The sequence below is a fragment of the Hippocampus zosterae genome, chromosome 13, assembly GCF_025434085.1.
Source record: "Hippocampus zosterae strain Florida chromosome 13, ASM2543408v3, whole genome shotgun sequence".
Lineage (NCBI taxonomy): Eukaryota > Metazoa > Chordata > Actinopteri > Syngnathiformes > Syngnathidae > Hippocampus > Hippocampus zosterae.
The window spans coordinates 19,645,709-19,673,310 of NC_067463.1; the positions used below are offsets into that span (position 1 = coordinate 19,645,709).

The window sequence follows — 27,602 nt, forward strand, 5'->3', positions numbered from 1 at the left end:
TACTGACGGATTTTGCAGTCAGTCACTGATGGACGCCCGTTTAGCTGATGACTGCCGCAAACACTTGCCGCCTGTCTCGTGTGTCAAAACAGCTTGAGTGGACTGCATTGACTGTTCATATACAGTTGGTAGAGGTTTGCAGTAAAGAGACAACAAAGCATGTCTTAGAATTATGTGTTTAGTACAGTCAGGTAAGAGCCGCCAGACTCAGAGGTCAGAAAGTAGCTTTGAATATTGGACCTTTTTTTTTCAGAAAAAGATTTGTTTTTGGAAAACCATTTACCATTCATTTTCCGAACCGCTTGATCCTCACTAGGGTCGCGGGGGGTGCTGGAGCCTATCCCAGCCGTCTTCGGGCAGTAGGCAGGGTGGTATAACTTAATTGCACAATTTTGGAAAAAATATTTTCAAAAAAGAAAGTAAAATTCAACAACCAAATTAATGTGACTGGTCAACTGTACACACCCTCGTATTAGTGGGATGCGGCGCAGTTAATTTCATTAAACCAACCACAGTCAGGCATAGGCAAAATGATAATCAGAACACATCTGGCATCATTTAGAGTGCCTCCAATTAATCCCAAATAAAGCTCAGTTGTAAGCTGTTTTCTGGCCCCTGTTCATGAAGCTTCTATACCACCACCATGTTTAATTTTCATGTTTGTTTGGTCATGAGCGATGTTGTTTTTGCTCCAAATATACCTTTCAGCCACAACGTTCAACCCTGGTTTCATTCGGCCATGACTGATTTTCCCACATGTATTTGGGAGATTCTCTTCTGGTCCAATACAACTAAGCTTGAAGGTAACGTTATTTGCCAGAATTCCAAAAGATTAATTTGGCACAAACAGCACCACTCATAACCAAAAAGAACAGTGTATATATATATATATATATACACACAGTGTATATATACTGTATATACAGTCAACCCTCGGTTTTCGTCCATAATCCGTTCCAGAAGGCCGTTCGAAAACCGAATTGTTTGAAAACCGAAACCACGCTCTTTTTAAAATAAAAAAGGTTTATTGAACACGTCTGCTCACAATGGAAAGCAAGGAAGGCGAGAGCAGTCAAATGGTGCATTTAAGTGCGCTCAGTTTGTTCGAGAACCGAAATTTGTTCGTCATCCGAGGAATAAAAAAACTCGCAATTTTTGGTTGAAAACCGAGGCGTTCGAAAACTGAGGTTTGACTGTATATATATATATATATATATATATAAAGTATATTCACTGTTGCAGTGTCATTATAGGCGGTCATTTATATTTTATGTGCTGTTATCACAAAACTGTTGTTGGGAAGAAACTAAAGAAAGCTCATTGTGTGTAAAGGAGTGTTTCAGTAGCTTTTGGCCTGACTCTTACACATTATAAATGCAATTTTCATAAACTTGCCTGTTAAAAGCATGTAAGTGCATTCAAGTTTTTGTGTGTGGGGGGGGGGGGGGGGACTACGATCACAAATTTGGCAACAAAGGCCATTTAGAAGCATTGAGTTGAGGCTCAGAGCAGCTCAGGCATTTATGGAGGTGTTCAGTAGGATCTCAAGGCAGGAAGTAATTATAGACCAGCCTTGTGTTTACACACGCTTGCATATTGTCAATCTCTCTTTGTACTCAACCCCCCCCCCACCCCCTTTTCAGACTGACAAATTTGAATTCATTGAATGAATGAATTGTAATTGAGATATGCAAGCTCAATGACGGTTGTGTGTGGCTGACGAGTGAGAAACCACGGTGTAAAATGCAAAGCTCTATGTATCTGCAAGAGCTCAACCTGGTAGAGACCGCCTGTAATATTATCTTACAAGTGGTATCCATGTCAAGTGGGGTGTCACTGCAAACAGCACTCACACACTTCTACCGCAGGGAAGTCAGGACTTTGAAATGAAACGGAATTGTATTCCATGAACCGATTCATTTAGATATCATAAGAGAGCAGGCAGGCACATGCACTTAAAAACATGTCTGTGCGCTTCTATTAAGAGTTTAGAGTCTACTACATGGGTTCACCACCTACATTTGCACGATTTACTGGATCCCATCAGATCTGGATCCCCGGTCTTTGCATTGAAGGATTCAACTCCTTATGTAAATGATTGTTGAGGTTTTAATTGGCAGCATAAATCATTTGTGTTCATAGGTGTGGATAGATTCATGGCACACCGAAGTTGCAAAACAGTCACCTGACACTCTGAACTCGCAAATGTGTTCGTACTGTACTTGTTGTTCAAGTTCATAAAAAGTTCACCGCTTCAAAGTCACGCATGGAAAAAGTGTGGGTGAGCTGAATGCAGGAGCTCATCACAGTAATAAGTGTTGGGAGGTGCTGGGTAATGGACTGTTGCTGTAATGCCAGATCAACATGCTGAATCAGCAATGCGGCCTTGTGTAAAAATAGCCAGCTCGAGCCAACATTGCAGCCTCAGTGTTGAAAAAATGAGACGCCTCATGTCTCATAATGGGCGGCCCGGTAGTCCAGTGGTTAGCACGTCGGCTTCACAGTGCAGAGGTACCGGGTTCGATTCCAGCTCCGGCCTCCCTGTGTGGAGTTTGCATGTTCTCCCCGGGCCTGCGTGGGTTTCTCCGGGTGCTCCGGTTTCCTCGCACATTCCAAAAACATGCATGGCGGGCTGATTGGACGCTCTAAATTGTCCCTAGGTGTGAGTGTGAGCGCGGATGGTTATTCGTTTCTGTGTGCCTTGCGATTGGCTGGCAACCGATTCAGGGTGTCCCCCGCCTACTGCCCGAAGACAGCTGGGATAGGCTCCAGCACCCCCCGCGACCCTCGTGAGGATCAAGCGGTTCGGAAGATGAATGAATGTATGAATGAATGTCTCGTGATTTGACACTTTATGTTGTCCTGAAAGAAAACAAAAGGAAACGTTGACAAGAAAGGTGACACGGTTTGATTTTGTTTGTAGAATTGTGTCAGTCCTGCATTTGCACCTATGAGGTCATGGTGTGCCTTTGGGGCACATTGAACGTTCGCCCAGCTTGTTTGCAGCCTAGCCGGGTGCGGGAGGATGGTGGTGGTGGTGGTGGGTAGGGGGAGTCTGTTGTTGAAATCAAAACTAAACAAGACCATTTTTACTCTGCATTCAGAGTAATGAAGTCCATCAGAGTCGTCGCTGTAGAGCTGGGATTTTTTTTTTCCTACGTCTACCTACCTTTCAATAAGGTTGTGAACCGTGCAAATAATTGAGACTGGACTCAGCTGTTCAAAACAAGGGGCATGCCGGTGATGACATTTTTATCCATGACCGTGAATCAAAGCAAAAGTTTGGTAGGCGGGAACAAGTTGCCGCTTCGCCCCAATAAGCGCAAAGTGTTGAATGTCGTGGCTTGACCGAGCAGATCACGTTGGGAGCAGTTTCAGGTTACATTTTTCCTCCGTTCATATACTTAAAAATAGAAAGTCATCATTTCTATCTAAAGTGTTTTGAGTCTTTGGGAGATTTATACATATGCTCCTTTGTTCATTATTTGGTCTTAATCAGAGACACTTTAAATGGCGGCTGGTGTGTGCTGACACCACTTAATCTTAAAATCTCTATTTACAGTATGAGATAGTTTGTAGGTCATGTCATGTTAAACACACATTTTTGAAACATGTCGTTTCCCAGAAACCCACTGTAGTTATTTATTTAGTTTTTATGACGCTAATGTCGTTAACAGCGTTAGAGCAATAAACTGTATATTATTACTGCCCGTGAGAACTTTTACCGCAGGTTTCAGTATTTCATCCATAGATACTTATGAAATTGTAAATATGGTTAGGTATTGGATTTATCGGCGGCCCGGTAGTCCAGTGGTTAGCACGTTGGCTTCACAGTGCAGAGGTACCGGGTTCGATTCCAGCTCCGGCCTCCCTGTGTGGAGTTTGCATGTTCTCCCCGGGCCTGCGTGGGTTTTCTCCGGGTGCTCCGGTTTCCTCCCACATTCCAAAAAACATGCGTGGCAGGCTGATTGAACACTCTAAATTGTCCCTAGGTGTGAGTGTGAGCGTGGATGGTTGTTCGTCTCTGTGTGCCCTGCGATTGGCTGGCAACCGATTCAGGGTGTCCCCCGCCTACTGCCCGGTGACTGCTGGGATAGGCTCCAGCACCCCCCGCGACCCTAGTGAGGATCAAGTGGTTCGGAAGATGAATGAATGAATGAATGAATGAATGAATGAATGAATGAATGGATTTATCTTCAGTCGCAGGGAAAACATGATCTCTTGTTCTCCTGTTGCTCTTTAATCCAAGTCACACCATTGTTGTTGTTTTTTTTGGATCTTTTAATTTTCACTATTCTCCTTTCAGCATCTTGTCCCGCCGTTTCTCATGTCTTCCGTTTCCCAAAGCGCTCGTGGTCTCACCATCAGTATCTCTTTCTCGCTCTCATTATCACTCCTCACTCACTCTGCGACCCACCAGCCACAGGAATGTATCTCGAGGAACGCCTGGCGAGACGAACTGGATCAAACGAGTTCAGAGCAGCGCCGGAGCCCGGCTGTCTCTTGCTCTCTCCTCACTTTCATCCTTTCGGCCGCTCCCTCCTCGTCTTCCCCCTCCCATTCGTGTGTGTGTGTGTGTGTGTGTGTGTGTGCGCGGTTCTCTCTCTCTCGTTCTCTCTCTCTCGGACACACTCTTTCCCTCTCTGTTTTCTCCCCATGCTCCTGTGCCCCCCCCCCTTTGGTCTCTTCGCTTCCTACAAAACATTTCCCTTTTGCTGCCATTTTCCCCCCTCTCCTGTCCTTTTTCCTCTCCTGCTTGTGTTTCTCCTCCATCTCTCAAGCACGCTTGAGACAAAGAAATCTTTTGAATGCCTTTGCATGTAGGAGGTGGACCTCAAGGGAGAGGATCCTTTGGATGTGTGCCCTGCAGATGTGTGTGTGTGTGTGTTCAACGCATTTGTTTACGTGTGTGTAATAGCCTTTTAGCAAGGAAAGGATTGCAATGTGAGACAGGCACCAACATCAGACAGTGAGTGTGTCAGTCACTCAGGCGGCAATCCTAATTGGCTTATAATGCCCTTGTTACCATAGTGGGAACCCTTTGCTCCACCCCCCCCCCCCCCACTTCATTTTGCAAGCATGTTTGTTACTTTAAAAAGAAGCTGTCAAGCATGGGGGGTGGGTTAATATCTGTCTGTGTCTGCACATTCATCTTGGGTTGAAGGGGTGGGTGCAGAATCAGGTCTCCCCCAGCGGCACAGGGATGTATGTATTCACATCTTTGTACGGGGGGACAATGGAGGATTCTGTGTGTGTGTGTGTGTACATTCATCTGTACTCACATTGGCATTGTTTTATACTCTGTCTGGGTGCCCCAGCTAGTGTATCTCACATTGACAAATTAAATGTGTGTCGCCACACACATAATTAGTTCCATTGTTGTGTATGAGACTGGTGACGCCTAACAAATTCCAAGGTCAAATAACTTCCCGTCTTGACTTGAATCCCTGCTAACTGTTGTTGGAGGCAATATTATTTTTGTGCGTTAATTATATGGCATCAAAATATATAGGCATAGATGCCGAGTGTTCCGGTGTGGCCGTATTATGTTACAGGTTGTTGCCATTTATTCAGCTGAGGAGGATGAAATTGTTCCGCAGATGACCAGCACGTTAGGCTTGGCAATTAGTTGAAATGTAGTCGTGATTTCGATTTTGGCTTCTCTCAATCTTAAAAATGTTCTGCAGTGACACAAACAAACAAAACAAAAAAAACAAAAAAAAAACAATGAATGTACCGAATGATGTGGTAGGTGTGCACGTTGTCGATGTTGTGAAAGTACTGAATGCACTATGTGCGTGCGTCCAGTTGGAATTTACCGTAAAACTAAACGCACAACAAAAAGAATGATACACATTGCATATTTGAAGACCAGCCATGCTTCGTTTTATTAACATTGCCATTTGCTAATGCTTAAATCAATGTAAAATCCTTCTAACATGCTAACTTATTAGCATCGGCTGTCTGGAGTGCTATTCCTTCGAATAAAATTCACACACAAATGCCGAAGGAACACATACAGACACGTAGGATAACAATATTCAACGCCACATATTATTCCTCATCTGTGAATTTTGTTTTCCGTTAAAAGAGCTCAATTGTAACTTTCTTCTGTTCTCATTGTGCACTACATCCATGCACGGCATCACACTGCCCCCAAGAGGCCAAAACATGCAGGAACAGACGTTATTTGCTTTTATTGTTTTTCTCAACTGTTATTTTTAGCATATTGTTGTTTTACTTTTTACCAATGTATTCATTGCTATTTATACTTATCTTTAATTCTGTTTTCAAAGATTCCAAGAATTTTCATGTTGTACTTGGCCAAAAGAATAAAATGTTTAAGAATAAAGTGTTCAGTGTGCAGGAATGAATCGGCCTGAGGCTATGATGATAGTATTGAGTAGTTGAGCTTTGGTAGTTAAATCAATACACAAATGATGATGCCGAAGGTGAATATTGGTGGGGGAATTGAGGGTGTGATGGAGCACAGCGCTGATGTGAAATGTAAACGATGAATTGAATGTTAAGGTTGTGATCAAGGTGGCTGACTGTGACTTGTGTGCGGGCAGTGTAGGATTGGTTCTCACTCAGTGACGGTGGGCAAGTAGATGTGAATGGTTGTCTCTATATGTGCCCTGCACACCTGACTGGCGACCAGTTTAGGGTGCAGTCCACCTTTCGCCCGAAGTCAGCTGACATGCAACCCCCCGCAGCCCCGTTCGGGATAAACTGTGTTGAAAATGTACAGCTGGACGGTTGTGATCAAGGATTGAAGCGGGAGAGGCATCGACAAGTTAGAAGGGGAGAAAAGAGGAGTATGTCAGCTACAGAACAATAAATGGCATTCATGACACATCTCCGGGAGTATTATGACCTGACAGCTTCCTCCTAATAACGGCAAAAATTATTGGGGCTTTTTTTTTTGCGCTTGCTCACCTGTTATTTGGTCACATGTAGACATTACGCATATATACAGATGTCCCAATGGGCGAGTAAATGGGAAAATGCTATCGTTCATTGATGGGTGACTTAAACAATGGAGGGGGGGGCCACTATTTTTTTGTCATCGCTACTGGGGGTGCACATAGGACCGTGCCTTTTAAATAAGTGCACACTCGATGTCTGATTGTTTTTTTTTTCCTCCTCTGATGCAGAACTAATGTCTCGGAACCGCTCTTGGGAGACGTCTGCCATCTAGTGGTAAAAACTGTTATTACAGTTCATAGCTGCTCCGCTGCAGTATACATTTTCATTTTCAAATAATCATCAACGGCCAACCGCCAGTTGCCCCCCCCCCCCCGCCCCCCATGCCATAGCGACAGATTAACGGCCATCTCCTCAAGATCCGTCTGAGCAAGACATACGCTGTCGTGAGATGGGGAAGAAGAGTCCTGCTCTAATGTTCACTCGCATAAATAAATGATGCTGTTAAAAAGCGACAGTCTGGGTAGGAGGGCGTTCAGGGTGTGGGGGCTTCGCACACACACACACACACACAAATCACACACAGACAGACAAATATTTATTTTGTGCATGAATGATTCCTCAGGATCAAAGAATCAACGCTGTGGAACAAAGGCTACCGCTGGTCTCCTCCGTCTTGGGGGGTGTCCTTGTACACGTGCGCCTGCCGCAGCACGTGTGAGTGCATGCTCATTGTGTTTCATGGCATGTGTGCGACATGAGGATGTTCATGGCCTCGGGATGGAAGGACTACAGACAGGAAGGGAGGACCAAAAAGGGGAAGAGGGGGGGGATAAAGGAGTGAGATGTTGAAAGCAAGCTGCAGGCTGTCTGTGCGCTCACTCATTTTAACCCCCACCCCCGCCAAACGCCATTACTACCACCACTTTATTGGGAGCCTAGAGTACAGATAAAAAGCCATTCTGGTCTTATATAATGACCGTCGTAACTTTGAAGTCCACACTGCCGAGCTTCCTCGTCTTGGTATCACAAGCAAGTGATTCCACTCGCTCAACACTTAACCAATCACTGTGTGCTTTTGTTTGGAGGTCTCCACGCCCTCCCTCCCGCCCCTTTCGCACTCCTCTTATGAGCTCCTCTCAGACCTGTAATTTTCAAACCTGCATTTTTTTCTGTTCTGGCAATTGTGTAACTTAACGCGCTAGCCTGCTGTGAGTAAAGTTTGCTCAGTAGAGATGTGACCTTACCAGGCCAATATAAATGAGAGTGTTGCTGTGCTTTTATCCATTAATGCAAAGCTAAGCTAAATTGCGCATAATTAACACATCGGGGGTCTGTCCAAGCTTTCTGGGAAATGTAAAGTGTTTGGACAGGTCAGGTCAAAAATTTGAAGGCGGTATTATAGGGTCGGTTGTGCATACCCCACTTAGGACCGATCCGCCCCCTCACCTTCATTTGTGTGTGTGTGTGTGTGTGTGTGTGTGCGTGTGTGTGTGTATAAGAATATGCCTGTGTGAAACAACTTCACTTTAGGCAGTCATCAGTACCGAATGTTAAAGGAACCCTCAGATGTTTGATTATCAAGATGTGAAATTGCTGAATAAACACACGTGAAACCTGGACTCACTCCCCACTCACCCATTGTAAATAGCACAGCCACCTTATGCATCATATATGCAGTCATTCATTCATTCATCTTCCGATCCGATTTATCCTCACTAGGGTCGCGGGGAGGTGCTGGAGCCTATCCCAGCAGTCTTCGGGCAGTAGGAGAGGGACACCCTGAATCGGTTGCCAGCCAATCGCAGGGCACACAGAAACGAACAACCAATCGCACTCACACTCACACCTAGGGACAATTTAGAGTATTCAATCAGCCTGCCACGCATGTTTTTGGAATGTGGGAGGAAACCGGATCACCCGGAGAAAACCCACGCAGGCCCGGGGAGAACATGCAAACTCCACACAGGGAGGCCGGAGCTAGAATCGAACCCGGTACCTCTGCACTGTGAAGCCGACGTGCTAACCACTGGACTACCGGGCCGCCTATGCAGTTGCATATATGCTTATATTTTATATTGCATTCTGGACTGTGTCCAGTTTATTCCACAAAAAAAATGTGTGCATGCAAATACTTCATGGTTTTTTTTTTCCTACTTTCTTCCCTCCAAATTTTGCTGCTCTAGATTGCAAATTTCTCCATTGCGAGCCAAATCAAGGTTTGTATTTTCTTATCTTATCTTTTAATATAGCTATTATACATCAGTTCAACAGATGACCGGAAGTGGTCACAGAATGTGACTTAATTATTCTCTCAGTCCTAAAGCATTAATGTTGTACCATATGTGTCCAAGCCCTGTGGTATTAGTGGGCACTGTGTTCATAGCACACTGATTAAAAATAAATACATAAATAAAACGGGGTGTGTGCAGATAAAGCTTGAGCTTTTATGTTGAGTGGACACCCTCTCCTGCAAAAAAAAAACCAAAACGTATGTTGGACACAGATTTGTGTGGGTGTTTGTGTGTGAGTGCAAGCGCGCATGTGTGCGTATGCATGTTCTCGTGTCTGCGAGCTTGTGTGGCTACAACAGCAGATGTGTTTGGCTGCATGTCATTTATATGGTAATCATGTCATTTACCTGTGAAATGCTTCTTCAATCGTGCCAAATGCAGCCACACTAGCCATTGAGAGTGTGTGTGTTGGTTTTGAAAGAAAGGCGTTTGGGTTCGACACTTGTTCGTTGCAATCAATATATCAAGATGAAGTGTACAGTATGCGTGTGACCATGTGCCTGTGAAGTGCAATTAACTCATCTTTGCTATTACAAATTGGGAAAATAGTCTGTATTTCGCGGGAATATCGTAATGCATACAGAAGCCTACAGAAGTTCATTGTCAGAAAGCCCAGGTGTTGCGATTTGAAAGAAACATTGACAATAAATGTCAATGTGGTGCTTTTGGCTTTGTGGTAGGGTGATGGAGTGCCATACCCAAGGTTGAGTATTCAATCCCTGGTTGTTGCAACAATGTCCACTGTTTAGGCGGCCTGGTAGTCCAGTGGTTAGCACGTCGGCTTCACAGAGCAGAGGTACCGGGTTCGATTCCAGCTCCGGCCTCCCTGTGTGGAGTTTGCATGTTCTCCCCGGGCCTGCGTGGGTTTTCTCCGGGTGCTCCGGTTCCCTCCCACATTCCCAAGACATGCATGGCAGGCTGATTGAACACTCTAAATTGTCCCTAGGTGTGAGTGTGAGTGCGAATGGTTGTTCGTTTCTGTGTGCCCTGCGATTGGCTGGCAACCGATTCAGGGTGTCCCCCGCCTACTGCCCGAAGACAGCTCCAGCACCACCCCGCGACCCTGGTGAGGATCAAGCGGTTCGGAAGATGATGATGATGATCGACAATAAAAGCCATGACTATCCTGCCCACATAGGTCACAAACCAGGGAAACGTTGTCTTAAGTCGAAGGCATGGAGGTCTCCAAATGTACTACTTTGGTATACAGATTCCTATGTAGTGAGCGGCATGTGGGAATGAATTGTCTCATATCAATGTACATAGTTTGGCAATGTACAATGTACAAAACCTGGATGGCACAACATTTCTTGAAATTCAACGAAAATAAGACAGAGGTGATATTGTTTGTACATTCCATCCTGTAGACTTGGGCCCCCTGTCTCCTTATCTGAAATCAACGGTCTCAAACTTGGGCCTTAAACTGGACAGTGATTTCAAACTCGATCGGCAAATTGGTGCCGTTGTTAAATCCGGCTTCTTTCACCTTAGACAGCTGGCCAAAATAAAACCTTTCCTCTCACTTGAATACTTTGAGACAGTAATCCATGCCTTTGTCACATCCCGGCTGGATTACTGTAATGCCCTGTACTTTGGAGTCAGCCAGTCCTCCATTAAGCGCCTTCAGCTGGTCCAAAATGCCGCTGCTTGCCTCTTGACTGTTACTCGTAAGAGGGAGCATATAACTCCTACTCTGGCATCCCTTCATTGGCTCCCCATTCATTTTAGAGTTATTTTCAAGATCCTCCTCTTTGTTTTCAAATCTCTGAATAATATCGCGCCACCTTACCTCTCTGAGCTCATCCGCCCCTACACACCTGCCCGGCGCCTCAGGTCTGTGGACCAGTCTTTGTTAGAAGTACCAAGAACTAAACTGAGGCTCAGAGGGGATCCAGCCTTTTCTGTTGCTGGTCCCTCTCTCTGGAATGACCTCCCACTGAACATTCGGCAAGCCTCCTCGCTGCCCATCTTTAAAGCCCTCCTCAAAACTCACTCGTATTCTTTGGCGTTCGACTCAGCATGATTTGTACTTCATTTTACTGCTTGGTGCTTTCTACCGCCTTTATTACCATTTCGTCTTACTGTTTATTGTGTATGTTAAATCGCTCCATGTACAGCACTTTGTATGCAGCGATGGCTGTTTGAAAGTGCTCTAGAAATACTGTTGAATTGACTTAACTTGATAGTTTCATATCATATCATATTCTGACTGTATGATAACCTTGAGCAAAAATTGCACTTTTGTGTACAACCTGACAGCACCATTCGTCGTCGCACGCAGCCACCAGGCATTTCAATGCACGCTCCAATGTAAAGTAATGCGACATTTCTCTCCTGTTTTCCCTCAGACGTTTGCCGCCTTATGTTCGCAAAACTTGGGGGCACAGATCGGGGTCACTATGAATCTGTTGCGCAGATGAGCAATGTTTTCTGTCTCAGTAGCTAACTCTTAAAGCTGTTTGTAAACGTTCATCTCTAGACAGCGTTCTCATCAAACAAACTTTCACATCATGGGAAAGGTCTGAAGGAAACTTTGGCTGGTTTTGAAGTTGAAACTACCACATTTTCATCCCACTTATGACCTTCAATCTGGTAACCGGCCAATGCCTATAGTGTTATCGTACGAGCCGAAAGAAGCCACCATCTCAGCTTTACTCAGCCTAGTGAGAACACAATCGCCCAGTCATCCACCCTTGTCTGTGCATTCTTGCGTGTTTGTGTCTCAGGTTGACAGCCTCTTCGGCGGTATCCCGTGATCCCTGAATAATCAAACAGCATCGTTTCTTTGGTGATAACTATCATTAACATGCTGATTACAGGTCTGATGATCTCGAAATAACACATACACGCCAGAGCAGCGGATCAATATTTGCGTGCTGGGGTAATAATGGGGCTGCCCGCTCTGCGCAGTTGAGAGACAGGGGACCTGGTGCAATAGCGCTGGACAGGGTGGATGGAGACAGAGGATGAAGCTGCCGGATCTGTTGGAGCATTGCTCTCCTCGACCCTCGCTGCTGATCTTGTATGATCTGAACACAACTGTCTAGGCCAGGGGTGCCCAAATTTTTTGGACCGAAGATCTACTTTTCGATCAACTAACCTCACAGGATCTACCACAGCCTGAAACTGAGGCATGCGATGCACTTTTGCAGCCTGTTAACTATCGTAGCTCACACGTACCGTTTTAAAGTGCTTCCCCAGGCCCTTCTAGATTCCTATTCTTTGCCCGTGCCCTCGGTGAATTGTACACGAAGCAAAGTCTGAATGAGAGTAATGACGATAAAATATGGAGCGCAACAGCTCTGATCACACGCTGCAATTGCAGAATGCTGAGCGCTAACAACTTCCGGTGATGTAATCACGCGCCACCGTAAATTCAAGATTTACCTGCTTTATTTTTTATTTTTGTTATTTTTTGGGGGGTGAAAATGAGACTGGTAGGATGATTAGGGTGCATCCTACATTAACACGAAAAATATATTACTAACATATACAAAGACACACATATGGTGGTTTGTTTTTTTTCTCCTCGGATCTGCTTGGGACCTGTCTTAGATCTACCGGTAGATCAGGATCGACGTAATGGGCACCCCTGGTCTAGGCACAAGTTTGTGTTTATTTCTGGACCAGTATAGAAATGGATGTTGGAATGGAGTGGGAGCCAGATGTATGTAATAGTTGCCTTTGACTAAAACATCAATTTAAACAGTCATATGGATCGACAAATTATTGTCACCAACAATTTTTATCTTGGAGAACAGTAGCCTCTAACGTCACATGTTAGAGGCCCTGGAAGAAACCTTTGTGGCATATGTCGTAAATTTGCTTTCTATGTAAATACAGTATTCACCAATTTTGCACTCTGTTCGTGTGGGTATTGCCTGCAGCATTTAGAGTTGGATTGATTTTTTTTTTCTTCTCCTGATTTCAGTGCAAACAGCATTGGTTCAGTTCCCACTCATCCATCCATCCATTTTCTGATCTGCTTATCCTCACAAGGGTGACGGGGCGTGCTGGAGCCTATCCCAACTGTCTTTGGGCAATGGTTGTTTGCCTATGTGTGCCCTGAGCTTGTCTGGCAACCAGTTCAGGGTGTACCTTACCTACTACCCGAAGACGGCTAAGATGGGCTCCAACACGCCCGCGACACTCAAACATTGGATGATCAATGGATGGATCGATGCCTGTTGTGTGTCTTCAGAATTCAGTATTTATATGGGTCTTTGGATCGTCATTTTGGAGTCTCAGGACTGAAATGCATTGAAGATTATTGGTTCCAATTACACTGTTCAACAAATGTGTAATAGTTTTTTTTAAATCAGCGATTCAAAGAAATGTTTCTCGAGGAAATTTTTGATGATTCAGAATGGGCCATCATTTTTTCTCTAACGCATCAGGATTCATAATGATACAAAGAAGAGGACTAAAAAGAAAACTGTCTTTGGAATGTAATGACGCTAATGTCAGATGTACTATATTAATATATTTCGTAATATTGATGCATTAAGGGTTTCATACAGCAACAGGTAGTTAAGATCCAGAATAATCCGGATAGGGGTGGATCCCTTAAATGTAGACAGAGGTAAATGTTTTTCACAAAAATGTTTTATTACAGAAAGCGCAAGACCGACAAATTACAAATTAGGTCACTGGTACTCAGAGCCATGACAAACCATAATGAACAAAAAGCGCTTTCAAACTGCGAGGAGAAATAAACAACACACACTTGTTCTAAAAAGACAAGGAAATCCAAGTAACTAAACTCTACTTACACAAGGAACAAACTATGACAAGAACAGCAGGGTAAAGAGCAAGCTCATGAACATCTAGAGAACTGCAAATGGCATGACGGTCGTGAGCAAGGTGAATAATCCGATAGCTAGAAGTTTTCTTGGATATCCTTAAATTGTCCACTGATTATGATTCAAGACAGGTGCCCCACTGAAGGAAATGCCCATCATTCAGGCAGGAACTGGGAACCAAAACAGTAAAAGGATCAAAACCATGACACAGGTGGTATTTTTTTCGGAAATGTTTTAGCTATAAATTACAATCCTTGTTGAAATCTGTATTGTGAAAGCTTGTAAGGGCCAAACTTAACAACAAAAAATGAAAGTATTTCAACATTTGATGTGCTAGAAAATACTAGTGATCCAGCTAATCAGGGAGGTCCGGGAGAACAAAGAAGACCTGGCAGGACTCTGCCTGGATCTGGCTAATGCAAATGGTTCCATCCTACACAAGCTGGTCCAAACAACTCTCGAGAGACACGATGTGCCTGGCCAAGTGGTTGAACTCCTCATGGACTATTACAGCTGGTTCAATATAATAAGATAAGAAAACCTTTATTTGTCTCACAATGGAGAAATTCCCAATTTACAAGAAGTCCGCTGAAACTCGGTGTCGGGGCCCAAAGACCAAAACTGGGGTGTACCAACGAGCAATCCGGGTTTTCATGGACGATCAGACTGTGATAACTGAGTCAGTACCAGGCAGCAGGTGGATTCTGCAAGGGCTGGAGGAACTGAGTGAATAGGCAAGAATAGGATTCAGGCCTGATAAGTCAAGGTCTCTGATGCTGAAGAATGGCAAAGTCGTAGACAAGTTCCTTTTCAGCATCTGAGGTACACCAATCCCAACTGTCTCTGAAAAACCGGTACAGAGCCTTGGCAAGGTGTTTTACAGCACCTTGAAGGATTCAACATCTGTCCAGAAGACCTGTCAGGAACTAGAGAGCTGGTTCGAGCAGTTGACCACGAAGGGCTTCCTGGAAAGTTAAAGGTTTGGATCTATCAACACCGCATTCTCCCTAGGGTACTTTGGCCTTTGCTTGAAGTTTCCATCTCAATCGTGAAGGTTTTAGAAAGAAAAGTCAGCAGCTTCGTCAAGAGGTGGCTGGGACTGCCAAGCAGCCTGAGCAGCATCGCCCTCTATGGATAGAACACCAAGCTATAGCTGCCCCTGAAATCACTGGAGGAGGAGTTCAAGGTGACATGGATAAGAGAGGTGATGATGCACAAGGGACTCCAGGGATCCTAAGGTGGCCCAGGCAGAGATTAAGGTGAAAACCGGGAGTAAGTGGAGAGCCAACAGGCAGGAACTCAAGCAGAGTTGCGGATATGTCACAGAGTCCTGTTTGGAGCAGTGACCCGAGGTAGAGCAGGTCTGGGGACCTTTCCAACACCGCAGTATGAGAAAGCTAAGGGAGTAGTTGACCTGAGGCAGTATGGTGCCTGAGCAAGGTTGGGAGGCTAAGGACCGAAAAGTCACATGGACAGATCTCTGGTGGGCAGAACCACAGTGCATAAAATTCCTTGTCCGGGCAGTGTACAATATTCTGCCCAAACCTTTCCACCTGGGGGGAAAAAACGGAGTCTGCCAACTGCCCACAATGCCCAGGCAGGGGCATGTTGGGGCACATCCTGAACTGCTGTTCAGTAACTCTTAAACAGGGTTGGTATACTTGGTGCCAGAATCAGGTTCTGAAACCCATCGCGGAAGCCATTTGCGTGGGACTCAGCAGCAGCAGACCACCGTAGGAGCCAGAAATCCACCAGGACTCCTGTGAAAGAACTGAACTGCGAAAGACTGCCGGTTTTTGACAACTCAAGCTTTTAAAAGTCAGATTACAATGTATGTCCCCAAATCTCTTATTTGCATCCCTAAAATTTCAGGTTAGGGGCCAAGTTAGTCTGGAGCCCTGAATTAAATTACCATATGTCCGTTTTTCATACCATTAGTGGAAATGGCTTTTAGGCCTGTCTTAAAAGAGGGGGAATGTTTGGAAGTACAAGGTGACATATGCAGTCCCTCATCTACTGGCATCTGGCAGCTGTTCAATCGAGCTGATTTGGATGGTGTCAACTTTTTCGAAAACGATACATTTTTGAAGTGCCAAAAATTACAGAAATAATTTGTGCTTTTGGATATAACCTTTTCAGTCTCTTGTACATAACTCTTTCTAATCGGCGTTGCATGCACCGAATGCTCACCCTGACCGGTGACCACCACTCTTCTTCACGTTATAGCAGCTCGACGATAGTGTAAAAACATTGTTGCTTTTAAATCATCATTAGTTTTTTTCTGCAAAAAAAATGACATGCATCCCGCCCTCCAACACCCTGCAGGTGATGCAACATAATGATCTGTAATGTGCTCTTGTGTGGACTGCGGACTTGTTGAAACTTGCCTTTGTCACCAAAACACATGAAACTCGGAATACTGGGGTGGACTTTGTTCTTTACTGCTTTGAACTGTGTGTTTTAGCTGTGTAAACACATCCGCACGCATTCAAGGAAGGGCACAGTGACAAGGTGGCTGGCCACACTCTACTCCTGGATGGCTTTGTTTTATATGCAGTGAATTGCGGAGAGAATTTTGATATTTACATGCTATTTTTTTGAACCAGGCGTGTCATTTGGTGACTGAGCCGTGTGCTCGCGTTTGCTTTGATATGATTAGAAAACGCCTCATGTGGCGAGTGCAAACAAGGGACAAGAGAAGGAATAATGAGATGAGCGGTGAGATTTGTGTTATTGGTAAAGTGTGATCTCGTGTGACCATCGATTTGAGAGACGAAGGACATCTTGAACAAGAACACAAATACTCAGACACTCAAGTCAACTCAACTCAACTTTATTTCAAGAGCGACGCCGTTCCTCATTCAACCAGTCTTTGGATCAGCACACACTCATTCACACTTGCGTGTGTGTGCAGCCTGGGAGAATCTGGTGTTCCTGCCAAGTAGACCCCCCCCCCCACCCCCACCCCCACCCCCAACCGTTACCATAGCAGCCTCTCTCCCTCGCTGTTTCTCTTGTTCTCCTGCTCACTCTGCTCAGGGGCAATAGTGCAAAGAGGGGAGAACTGGTGGAAAAAGGAGGGAGGCTTAAGAGCGTCTATATAGCCGCGTGTGTGAGTGTGCGTGCGTGCCTGCGTATTTGTACTGTTCTGCCCTCACAACAGGCCTCGGCAGAGGCAGACACCGACTGGGTTTCATGCAGCGAATTGTATGCTTGCCTTCTGTGGCACTTTGCTGGACTCAGCCAATCAGTGAAACCAGCATGAACTGGTCACACGCACACATTCACATTATGTACAAGGATACTTTGTTGCAAAAGTTGACCCTAGCATGTGTTCTCGTAAAAGTATTCCACTCATTTTAGCCACCCTTCATTATTTTATTACTTCTTTTCCCCTGGATGTCACTCCGTCCATCCTTCTGTTACTTACTGCATGGCTACCTGTACAAGTTTAGTTTAACCAAGTACAGTGGTTCTCAAATCGGTTTCTCCTCCACAGGAAGAAGAAAACATTTCACATCCTTCCCAACTCTCCACCAAAATTATAAAGTGACAAAACAATTTTGTACACAAACTATTAACACAAACTAACAATTTAGAGCGTTCAATCAGCCTGCCACGCATGTTTTTGGAATGTGGGAGGAAACCGGAGCACCCGCAGAAAACCCACGCAGGCCCGGGTAGAACATGCAAGCTCCACACAGGGAGGCCGGAGTCGGAATCGAACCCGGTACCTCTGCACTGTGAAGCCTACTTACTAACCACTGGACTACCGGGCCGCCGATACACATTAAAAGAACACAAAAAGCTTCAACTAACAACAACAAAAAAATGATGATAATAATTAAAGGACAGCGGCAGATGTGCAATTACACTTAATTCTAGTTCGGCAAAAAAAAGCATGTTCCCCGCCACCGCACCGCGCGCCCCGAGGGTACCCGCCCCACTCTTTGAGAAGGACTGCTTGAACCAAACTGCTCTTGCTCTTTTCTGTTGCTTTGTCCAAGGAGGACAGATGTTGGACACAGTCTCTATGAACACACGCAAACGCACGGCTGTTGACGACTACCTGTTGACCATATATGGTCATGGAGCCAAAGTCGCCCCTTCACTCTTTCCTCCACTTCCTGTTTGTATTCAGATGAAATCACACATTTCTTGAAACTGGCAGTAGCTCTGGAACAAAATCAACAGTAGCCCGGGGAGAACTTCCGCATCACCATTCACTACGTTTGACTCGTCTGGATGAAAAAGATTGAATTTCCCCATATACACACACTCTACAGTACCATATGCGCACTTGGCTTCAAGTCAGCCAATTTTAATGGCATTGAGGAGAATTATCATTAAATACATGTGTGGCCCTAGTGAGGATAAACGAATAATACAAGGATGGGTAGAGTGTGAGATACAGCTTGCGCAATTATTTTATATTCATGGAGAGAGACAGACATAACCACTAAGTGTTATTAAAAGTGAGTAAATTAAATAAATTATTCTAATTAATCAGAGGCTTTGTAATAAATTAAACAGATTAATCCCATTTCAATTGTATGTCAAGTTTTGCCCTAAATGGGATTTTTTTTTTTCATTCAAATGGGTTTTAGTGGCCAAGTGAAACAAATAGACGCAGACATACAGGCACAGACATGGATCTTGTTAACTCTTAAAATATAAGGGTTTAAAAATAGCAGAAAAACTAAAGGATAATATACCTGACCAAAATTGAACAGACTAAAAGTTGAAATGCTATTTTAGGACAGTTTTGCAAGAAAAGAATATTGCTTTCCAATTTTAATATCCTTGGCGCATTGTTGTCAGTTTTAATGCAGTGCCGCCTGAGGGATTGAAGGTCACGGCCTTTTCATGTTGGTTGTCGGCCTTGTTGCTTACATGCACTGATTTCTCCAGATTTTCGGAAGCTTTTGATGATATTATTGGCCGGTCGATGACGAAATCCTTCAATTATTTGTAATTGTGCATTGAGGAACATTGTCCTGAAACTGTTTGACTATTTCCTCGCGCAGTTGTTCACAAAGAGGTGAACCTGGGCCCATCTTTGCTTGTGAATGACAGAAATCCAGTGAAGCTCCTTTCATACATATTTTTTGTGTTCATATTGCATTTAATTGAAAGATGTTTGTTGTTTTTTTTTCTCTTTCTTCTTTCTACATACATTCTTGCTGCTGGAGGCTGTAAATTTCCTCAGTGTGGGACGAATAAAGGATATCTTATCTTATCTTATCTTATGGCACCCACTTGTTCTGAGTTATCCTGTTCACCTGTGGGATGCTACATACAGGTGTTTGATGAGCATTGCTCAACTTTCTAAGCCTTTTTTTGAAACGCGTTGCAGCCATAAAACTCCAAGATCATGATTTTATTTTTTTTTTCAAAATTAAATGTCTTTGTCAGGTATTCATTGATGAGCCCCGTGACCTTTGTGAGGATAAAGCGGATCAGAAAATGGGATGGAGTTATTCATTTAAATACAGGTTGGACTTGATTTGAAAATCTTTAAAGGCTTTTTTATTTATGTTTAACACAGCGTCCCAACTACAGAGCAATTGGGTTTTGTAGATGTGGTCCTTAAGTTCATTGTTTGTTTTGTCAAAGACTAGACCAAGGCAGTCTGCTGCAACAGGCAGGCTACCCGACTTCCCTACAGTGTGGCCTCGTTGGTCGAAGTAACCACATTACATCGAGTTAATTGATGTACATTGAGAATAAATCAGGACGTGTTCATTTCACAAACCGATTTTCACGAGGTTTGCCTTCTTGTCAACGTCAAAGCATTAACCGTACGGAATATTCTTACCTATGAAAGTGTCCCAGTTCCCATGTTGTGACTGTACGATGTCATGTGCTACGCTAGTCAGCACAATGTGCGGGCAATCTTGTTATTTTGGTTTTCTTGATGTCCACTCACATGGAATGTGCTGATACTTTGCCCCCACTTACTGAGCATCGCCGAAGGCATGCAGGTCAAAGGGGCATGTTGTGTCTTCCCGGTCGTCATTTCCAAGGTATCGGCGGGTTGAATTGCTTCAGTGGTTTGCAAATGCTCTTTGCACAAGACCACACTTTTCATCAAGGCTTCTATCCAGCAGTTTTTGATGTGATTTTCCTCCCATCACTCCTCGCAACGCAGTTTTATCTGATTCCTCAATTTTGGTAGCCGATAGCCAAGCTCTGATGTGGGTGTCAGTGTAATCGGTGTATCAGGAAGTCGTGCTCTGACAAAGGTTCTGCGCTCTTTGCAGAACACAAACTGCAATTATTCATTCATTCATTCATCTTCCGAACCGCTTGATCCTCACAAGGGTTGCGGGGGGTGCTGAAGCCTATCCCAGCTGTCTCCGGGCAGTAGGCAGGGGACACCCTGAATCGGTTGCTAGCCAATCGCAGGGCACACATAGACAAACAACCATTCGCACTCACACTCACACCTAGGGACAATTTAGAGTGTTCAATCAGCCTGCCACGCATGTTTTTGGAATGTGGGAGGAAACCGGAGCACCCGGAGAAAACCCACGCAGGCCCGGGGAGAACATGCAAACTCCACACAGGGAGGCCGGAGCCGGAATCGAACCCGGTACCTCTGCACCGTGAAGCCGACGTGCTAACCACTGGACTACCGGGCCGCCTACTTGTATGACAGCTCAGCTTATTAAAATATCACTGAAAACATTCACTGGAAAGTTTATTTTGGTTTTTACGGAATGGATGAGTTCTTTTCTTCATGACTTCCTATGAGTAAATTCAAACAAAAAGTAGGTTCCTCTTGTATTTTATGTCAGGTACATGCGGTATACCAAATATATTTCATTCTTGGCAATCGTTGCGCAGATTGTCAAGTCAAGTGATTATTCCTGATCAATTTTTATTTGAACGAGCACTTATAGACATTCCACAATCGTGTTAACGGTTTCAAAACATCTGTCATCAGATGTCTCATATATACCTTCACGTGACCAAATTGTGTGTGTTTTGTTTGGTTTATTTTTGCACTGCCCCCCCTTTCATTGTGCATTTTCTGTCATGGCTGCTTCAGCCCATGCCGTTGAGTTAAGGAGGCGGGTGGAAGAAGGGGATGGGGGTAGAGAAAGGGAGCAAGTGACAGGAAAAAAGAGAGGGTGGATCTGTTGATTTACCAAAGACTCATCCAGGCTTCCCTCCCACACCATCCTCCCTCTCCCCTGCTCCCTTCCTTACTGTATTCCAGCCCCTCCTTCCTCCCTCATAACGCCCCCACCCTCTCTTGACTTGATGGTCCAGCTCCAGAAACAGGAAGGAGCCGCAGCTCTATAAATAGAGAACCGCTCAGCCAGGAACCACACGCATACACCAACACAATTTCCCCTCTGTCATTCCCTCGTTTTCCCTTCCCTGTGTCTTCCCGACACCGCTTTCCAACTTACTCTCCTCATCCTTCGACTTGCGCGTTTCAAAAACGTTAACATGACCGTCGATGACATGTTTCTTCTTTTCGCCTGCACCCTTTCTGTGTCGTCGTCATTTTTTTTTTTTGGAGTGAAGTCTTTGAATGGATGTGGGGGGAAGTGAGAGAGATACAACAGTGAGGGTGGTCTTTTGTCACCAGGTCTTGATGTCAGGTCAGCAGGTTTACACGCAGTCTGCTCCCTCTTTATTTGTCACAAACACACACATGCACACACACACACACACACACACACACACAATCACTGTCTGCAATACCAATGATGAAAGTCGTCATTTTGATACACATTTATAAATGTGTGCAGATATGTGTCCTCAAACCAGCTTTTTTGTTGAACACCACTGTTGTTTGTCAATCACATTCTACTTCTTCCTCCCCACGTCCCATCGATCATTTTAAAAGGATTGTCTTGATCCACAGTAAGAATAAGATCAGACAGTAATTAAAACGATAAGGACTTCCACTTGAGTTGTGACAAAATCAAAATGGAGAATGTTTATGAATAAAAAGCGGCAGCATATGTCAAGTTAACTTTGTGATTAATTTGGCTGAAAAGTATATCACAATATAAAGACTTCACATCGGTCGTGATGCGTGATTATTGAAATGTTTTTGAAAGTTCTCAAAATAAGCAGCTGGGGGGGTGGGGCGGTGAGAAGAATTTAGGCAATTTTATTTTAACTCATTCATTCATTCATCTTCCGAGCCGCTTGATCCTCAGTAGGGTTGCGGGGGGTGCTGGAGCCTATCCCAGCTGTCTTCGGGCAGTAGGCGGGGGACACCCTGAATCGGTTGCCAGCCAATCGCAGGGCACAGAGAAACGAACAACCATTTGCACTCACACTCACACCTAGGGACAATTTAGAGTGTTCAATCAGCCTGCCACGCATGTTTTTGGAATGTGGGAGGAAACCGGAGCACCCGCAGAAAACCCACGCAGAACATCCAAAACTCCACACAGGGAGGCCGGAGCTGGAATCGAACCCGGTACCTCTGCACTGTGAAGCCGACGTGCTAACCACTGGACTACCGGGCCGCCCTTATTTTAACATATTTAACCTCTAATAAGAGGTTAATGCAACTATGGAAAAGCCAATTAGGCTGGGCAATATAAAGATGAAATAAATGCCTTTTTTAAACAAAATGTGCTTGGTTAGTAAGGCTGGGCGATATGGCTGAAAAATGTTGACAAATTCATAATTTCAGTATTTCATTCCCGTCAATATCGGAAATGACTAAATTAAAAAAAAATCCTACTTTAATTTTTAAAAAACAATTATATGAATTAAAGATACAATTCAGTTGATTAAAATTCTAATTAAATCTCACGGCCATCAAGAAGAAAAAATACCACTCAAGATATTCATTCATTCATCTTCCGAGCCGCTTGATCCTCACTAGGGTCGCGGGGGGTGCTGGAGCCTATCCCAGCTGTCTTCGGGCAGTAGGCGGGGGACACCCTGAATCGGTTGCCAGCCAATCACAGGGCACACAAAGACGAACAACCATCCACGCTCACACTCACACCTCGGGACAATTTCGGGTGTTCAATCAGCCTGCCACGCATGTTTTTGGACTGTGGGAGGAAACCGGAGCACCCGGAGAAAACCCACGCAGGCCCGGGGAGAACATGCAAACTCCACACAGGGAGGTCGGAGCTGGGGGGGTTCTCTGTCTTTGTGGCGGCTTTTCTCTTCAGACTCTGGGAAGTTTTGACAATAAGCAGCCACTCTTATAATTACCGCAACACCCTAGCTTGTGATTTTCACACTAGGGAACTGTTTCGAATTTTGTACATGTGTTGTTGGATTTATTATTTTTTAGTAATCATACATTCACGTATTATTCAGTTGATTCTCGTGTCGTCATTTTATGCTCGCAATGAAGAATGCTTCTGCCTGTCAGTATAGTGTTTGTGTGTTACAACCAAGATCGGCCCTAAAAAATCGAGCCCGAACCGGCCCGAGGGTATTTAAGCCCGACCCGGCCCGAGCTGGATCACTTCGCTTGATTTGCAGGCCCGAGCCTGAAGCAAACCCGACATTTCATATTTTATTTGTGAGGAGTAGGAGGGGTGATTTCTGATAACAAAGCCTTTCTTTTGGAATGAAATCTAAGTTAAACAAGACTGTATAAACATTTACATCTTTTTATATTTCTGTTTCTGAAGAGGTTACATTAAATGACAATTTTCCATCATTGACTGATTTTTTTTTTTTAAGAGTGGACGGGGAAAATTTAAGGCCGTCCGTCATTTTGACAGGTTGAAAATTGGGCCGTAAACCACCGCAGCAGAACGTCCTTAAGAATCTAGCGCGGCACTGTAAGAGAGAGAAGCAGAGATACGAAAAAGAATAATGATGGGTGGATCATAGACAGAGACAGGAAGGAGTTCTTTGAATTGTCATTGCAAAAATTTAGTATAGTACGTGTTGTGATGAGGTGACTTCTGTTTTTTTTTTTTGCGAACCACGGTCTCTCGTGGCCAAAACTGACGGCCTCGAAAAAAAAAAAAAAAGTAAGCGAGAGAGAAGCCCGACCCGACCCGAACCAATGATTGACATTTTAAGGCCCGACCCGACCCGAATTCTTACCTTGTATGTGTGTGTGTGTGTGTGTGTGTGTGTGTGTTAGTCACCTTTAAAATGCATGCCTTAATGTATGAACCAACTGGAGTCCACAAAGTAGCCGAGAATATTTTCTAAATCATCTTATTTCTTTTTTTTTCCTGACGACCAGCTTCATAATGTAAAGGTCTTTCACTTGCAGTCAACGCAAGCCACTAGTTTCAGTGTCTTGCTCAAGGACACTTCGACAGGATGGATTGTTGCTGATGTGTGCTCGGACCGCTGTCCTTGTGTGGAAGGACAGCTTGTTTGAAATCCTCCCTTCCCCCCCCCCCCCCCCCCCCCCCCCTCCTTGATTCTCCCACACATGTGTCCAGCTCTTCTCATAGAAATAGTTGTAAAGTAGTTTAGTTAATTTTTTTTTAGGAAATAATTAAGTTTCGTTTCATTCAAAAAATTATTTGAACGTAAAGAAAAATAATGTGAAAGATCACACAACAAAGATGCAGAGATCTTAGGGGAATCATACCAGCCTAAATCTTGCATGCATGACCTCCAGGGCCTCTGAGATGCATCACCCTACCTTTGTAAATTAGGTTTGTGTGTGTGTGAGTGCGTGCGTGTGTGTGTTACCAAATAAAATGGTGGACAAAATGTACTGCCAGCAATGTGCGGGTATGGTTTTGCTTGCACATGTGTCTCTGTGTGCATGTACATGTTCACTTGTTGCTTCAACCCCTGACTCCTTCACAGACTTTGTTAAAGTGTCCTTGACCAAGATCTTGACCCTTTAATTGCTCATGATATAGCGGTGAGCATCATGCATGGCTGCCCCTGTGTGTGTGTATGTGTGTGTGTGTGTGTGTGTGTGTGTGTGTGTGTGTGTGTGTGTGAGATAGAGAGAGAGAGAGTAAATTCACCAACCTTTTATAGAATAGCTGTTTTGAAACACTTCTGATACTCAATTTGAATGAATATCAAGTTTTATAAAGGATCGTCGGAGATAGGCACTCAGAAATAACGACAAGACACTTCTGGCTACCAACAATCGGCACTTTATTGGTCCCACACAGAAATGATAACACAGTTCAAACAAGTTGTATGAAGCTAAAGAACTCTTACCGTATGCCATTAGGGTGGAGAGCCAACACCCTCAGCAGAGTGAGCTTCAATACGAGCTGGGCGTTCGTACGTTAACCCACAGCTGACTCTGATTCCAGCTCCGGCCTCCCTGTGTGGCATTTGCATGTTCTCCCCGGGCCTGCGTGGGTTTTCTCCGGGTGCTCCGGTTTCCTCCCGCATTCCAAAAAACATGCGTGGCAGGCTGATTGAACACTCTAAATTGTCCCAAGGTGTGAGTGTGAGCGTGGATGGTTGTTCGTCTCTGTGTGCCCTGTGATTGGCTGGCAACCGATTCAGGGTGTCCCCCGCCTACTGCCGGAAGACAGCTGGGATAGGCTCCAGCACCCCCCCGCAACCCTAGTGAGGATCAAGCGGCTCGGAAGATGAATGAATGAATGTATGTACATCCCACAAAAAACAAGGGCTGGGAAAAATGAAAAAATATATGAAATCTTTTTTTTTTTTAATGTAGGACTTTTTTTGCGGGGGTTGTTTTGTTTTTGGAAATCTAAAAAAAAATCAGCGGGTGCTTAGCTTTGAGCGTTCATTACTGTATTACTATTTTGTAATTGTTTAGTACATTGTCTTGATCATGATGAGTGATACGATGGTCTTGGTGTGAAACAAAACGGTCAAAGAAAAGGAGTCTGCGGAAGGTCTCAATGAAATGTTTTTTGTGATTATCACATGAGAAAAAAAATACAGTAATTGCAATGTGGCAAGAAGCAAGTCAAAGGAAGTAGGGGAGGTGGAGCGCTAGGAGGAAGGGGCCGGGTGGCAAGAGGAGGAGGAGGAAGTAGGATGCAGCACACAAAGGCAGCAGAGCAGAAGCAGCAGTTGCTATAACAACAGCACCTGACTGCTTCCATCTCCGTCTCTCCTCTCTGTGCCTGATCACCCTCTCGTCGTCCGCACCCTGCTGTCATTTGGCTCGCTGTTCCTCTCTACCCCTTTTCTCCCCTGCAATCTCTCTTCACTCATCTTTGTGTTCTTTTTAACATGACCACTTGAAGGGGGGAAAAAAAGACCATCAGCCTGACTAATAAACTCATTCTTCCTGTGTATGTAAACACATCCACTTTTGTCTCTGAGTCTTTGTCATTCTCTCTCGGGTGACATGCAAGAGTCACCAGGTGATGATGTAAAAGAAACGGAGAGACAGGTGGGGCAACAAGCAGCACACTCCTCCTTTTTCTCTCTTGCCATTTGCGTTTTACATGTTGTCATTCCATTCTTCTGCTACCGGTTCTGTTTGATAAGATTGTCAAATGAGTAGTAATGAAAATGAAAATATCATTCGCTGCATTTGTTCTACGTAACAGGTGTATTACAGTAATTCCGTGACGTAAAATGCGAAGTACCATTTTGATATGCTTGGTGCGCCATAAGTGTAAAAATACTATCATTAAAATAAAGACATCAATCAACCTGATTTTTTTTCACGTTTTTATATATTGACTCTTCACAAAGGTAAATAAAACAAATGGTGTCAATTCGCTTCACTTAAGTCCTCTTCTCATGTTCATGTTCTCCTTACACTGCTTCTTCTATCCATCCATCCATCCATCCATCCATTATCTACCGCTTATCCGGGGCCGGGTCGCGGGGGCAACAGCTTTAGCAGGGAAGCCCAGACTTCCCTCTCCCTAGCTACTTCTTCCAGCTCTCCCCGGGGGATCCCGAGTCGTTCCCAGGCAAGCTGGGTGACATAGTCTCTCCAGCGTGTCCTGGGTCTTCCTCGGGGTCTACTCCCGGTGGGACATGCCCGGAACACCTCACCGGGGAGGCGCTCAGGAGGCATCCGAATCAGATGCCCAAGCCACCTCATCTGGCTCCTCTCGCTGCTTCTTCTAATCTTCCCGAATGTCGCCCAAAAAAGACAAAGAAAAAGTAAAACACTTCCACAGGCAATCCTTGCTTAATCAAACTGAACTCTATTGAAGTACACTCGGTTCTCCCCGTGTATGCGAAACGTCTCATGTGACGTCTACAGTCTGACTTTACAGACTGTTTTTTTGTTTTTTTTTGAAAAATGGGCATCATATCGCAAATTATACGGCCTCCGATGTGTTTAAGGGTTCCTTCCACATTTAACAAGCTCACACTCATCCTGTCACATTTGCACAGTCAACAGTGTGTGGCTTGAAAAGTTCTAAGCGCAGCCAAAGTTCAGCACTCTGAACTTGTTTTTTGGGAGGTGGGTGCAGATGCAGAAACCCTGTGCGTGCTTGCTTGCATTTTTCTGCGTGGGTGGGTGCCGTCGCTCACACCAACGGAATAATTAGGGGAGTTTTTAATAGGTGGGCTTTGAACATCAAGTCTGTTATTATCAACATCAGTCACAGGCATTTGAGGAAATCTCGTAACACACCCCTTACATCTACATTCTCTCTCTCACACACACACACACACTCAAACGTCCATATTT

The 27,602-nt window shown here is 44.5% G+C and overlaps 1 protein-coding gene and 1 long non-coding RNA gene across 3 annotated transcripts in view; both read left to right on the forward strand.

The window, feature by feature from the left end:
- The window catches only part of maml3 (mastermind-like transcriptional coactivator 3), a 100,648-nt gene that overhangs the window by 24,257 nt on the left and 48,789 nt on the right, over positions 1-27,602 (forward strand). The window lies entirely within an intron of this gene.
- LOC127612660 (uncharacterized) lies at positions 3,558-26,188 on the forward strand. Its single transcript, XR_007965900.1, has 2 exons — positions 3,558-3,992; positions 25,405-26,188. It is a non-coding gene; the product is annotated as an uncharacterized LOC127612660 (long non-coding RNA).